The following is a 3,359-nucleotide window of genomic DNA, read 5'->3' on the forward strand; positions in this document are numbered from 1 at the left end:
ATATCTTTTTAAAAAGTGTACTATAGACTTATTCTATACTATATAAGCTAAAAAAAATACTATAATAACACCCAATATTTATATTACATTAATTTATATATGTGATTGGATACTAACCTTTCTTTTATTAGTTCTTTATATATATTAAAAAAATACATTGAATGGACAATATTAACTATTACACCATTGATCTCTTGTTTCAACCTTAACAAATCAAAATCATCCCTTAAATGACACTGAAAAATGCAATCTTCAACTTGAAACAATTGAAAATAAATATAAAAGTATACAACATTGATATTAAGCACCAATAATTAGTGTTGTTTATTGGATTAATGTATTTGAACTAATCCAATCTATTATTTATTGGAAGTTGGATTTTGCATTCGATCAAATTCAATTGAATTCAGTTAACCATTTTAATTCAATAGATGAATTAAATTAGATCGGCTCTAACCACTGGATGCATGGTTTTCAATTGGATTAGATCCATCTAATCTTTTTTAGTCATCATTAGGTTAAATTTCATTAAAAAAAATATAAAAATCATAATTTAAAACCTAATTCTTATACTCATAGTAATAAAATACAAATTCAACATACATAATAATCATTAGTTAATTAAGTACAACTTAATTCTTATGATGCCATAACTAAAATATTACAACACAATCAAAACCTAATAAGCATAAGTCTTAACTCTTAATAGACAAGTTCAACACAACAGATGTAAATATTAAATATTAAATATTAAGTACAATAAATTATTTATTTTTTTAAAAAATATAAATAAATAGGTAACTTGTTAGTGACTTGTTGTATGGATAGTAATTTTTATTGAATTATATATTTGATTCCAATAATGATTCTTGCTTTTTTTCTAATCCATTAATGATTTTAAAATTAATTATTAAATGTTATAGTGTCTTTCTTATAATTTTTAGAAAATTACTATATATTTATTCCACACAAATTGATCATCACATCCTATTGTGTGCATATAAATAAGCATGCATGATAAAAATATTAATCTTCATCATGAATCACATCCTATCAAAAAAAAAAAATATCAATGTGATATCAAATCCACAAATAATATAAAAATCCAAAAAATAATTTATATTCAAAAGAATAAAGATCACAAATAATCTAATTTAATTGATATCAATCCTACTCTTAGATATGTGTTTACATATATTTTATAGAGAGAAAATATTTATTAATCATCATATATTTTTTTAAAGCGTTTGGATATGTGGTTTTTAGCTCCAGGAAGGAAGCTTGAAACTAAAATTTTAGAAACTGTTTCCAGTATGTAGATCAACTGGTAGTTTAAAATATTTTAAGAGAATGAATACAAAACAAAGATTATATAAATTAAAGGTGTCCACCATAGTAATATTTCAATGGGGTTTGCCCCAAAAAAAATTATAATTTTTTTAGTAGTCAATATGGATAATAGAGAGATTATGGATAAATTTATGTGAATATATGGATTAAAATTTTTTGACATGTTGAATAACACATCATAGAATATTATATTGTCTATTAGTAATACTTTAAAAAATTTAGGTTATTATGAATTTTTTTTAAAAAAAAAAATTAAGCAATTATTGTAATAAAGTAGTTTTGATTCACATTCTTTATTCTTTAAAAAAAAAATTACCAACAATAGTACGTCAATCTTAATTCTTACTTTTTATTTTTTTCTTAATAAAATAATATATGGGTATATATACTTTCCTAAAATATACTTTTACCTATAAGTAGTGATTAAAATTTTTTTTCTTACATATTATTATAAACATAGATTTAAGTTAGACATACTTTGAGACATTAAAGGTGCGTTTAGTAATACTTTTTTTAATTATTTTTTATTTTTTAATTAGAAAAGTAAAAATATTTTTCAAAATTGTGTTATATAAAATTATTTTTACTTTTCAATATTTTAATTGAGAATCAAAATTTTAAAAACAAAAAAAAAAATTGCTTTTAAAATTTTTTTAATCAATATTTTGGACTCCAACCCTTGGAATCTAGACCCCGACCTTGACCCAAACCTGGACCCTGATCTTGGATCCAAACCATGACTCGAACCTCAACCCCTCAGATTCGGACCCCGACCTCGACCTAAACTCAAACCCAGATCTCAACTCAGACCCCGAACCCTGGCCCCAGACCCAACTTAAATAATAGAATTATTACATAGAAAATATAAATTGACACTTTATTTACAAAAATACCTCCATAAGGTAAGGACAACATTTATACCTTTTATATAATTTTAATTACCAAAATACCACTTACACTATCACTTACAGTACAATCAGACAATGGTTGCAGGGTGGTTGCGCGGTGGTTGCATCTGACGAATATTTTAATCAGATGATGGTTGCAGAGTGGTTGCTGGGTAGTTGGCCGAAGGTTGCATCAGACGAAGGTTTCAATCAGACGAAAGTTTCTGTGTGGTTGGCCAAAGGTTGCATCAGACGAAGGTTTCAATCAGACGAAATAACTGTTAGCAAAATGTTTATGCAACTGTAATGCAACTGTTGTGAAACATTAAAAATCAGAACAGTGTTTCCACGTACGTAACTCTATCTACATGTCTCTTTATGATTTAATATGAACAAATTCACCATTAGAAATTTGGAAAATAACAAAAATACATCAGGATAAACATTTCACTATAGTATTGATGTAATTTTTTTTTGGATTATACTTGAGTTGCATTGTTTGGGAACTCCAGTTCAACTTTTTGAGATCTGCCTTTTATGGATCTAAAAATTGAAATCAGGACATTACTTTTATGCAAATTAAACTAGATTTCTGGTTGAATTTTAGTTTCGTAGTAGTTTTTCTACATTTTTTTTTATGAATTCAAAACAACCCTTGTTTTGATTGATTCTGGTCGTCTTCTTAGGTGAAGTTGCCAAAATTAATGGTAGTTATCTTTCTGGTTGAATTTTTGTTTCGGTTGCGTGGGGTTGATGCGTGGTTGTACGATAGTTGCCCAGGAAGCATGGATCCTAGGTTGAAGCTGTGTATAAGTGGTATTTGTGTAATTTTTTTATTTGGGTTGTATATTTGTTTATTTGGTCAGCTAAAAGTATTTTTGTAATATTGTTACTTTTTTTTTGTTAAAACTGAAAAAAAAAACCCTTAAATAATTCAACAAATGAGACTAAAATAAAATTTACAAACACACTTTGTTTTTTGTTTTTCAAAAATAAAATTTTAAAAACAAAAATTTTATTTTTATTTTTGTCATAAAAAATTTAAATCAAAAGTGTTACCAAAAATAAGAGATTAAGCAAAATAATAATAATAATAATAATAATAATAACGCTAATTATCGA

Source organism: Cannabis sativa, chromosome X (assembly GCF_029168945.1).
Source record: "Cannabis sativa cultivar Pink pepper isolate KNU-18-1 chromosome X, ASM2916894v1, whole genome shotgun sequence".
In the NCBI taxonomy this organism is placed as follows: domain Eukaryota; kingdom Viridiplantae; phylum Streptophyta; class Magnoliopsida; order Rosales; family Cannabaceae; genus Cannabis; species Cannabis sativa.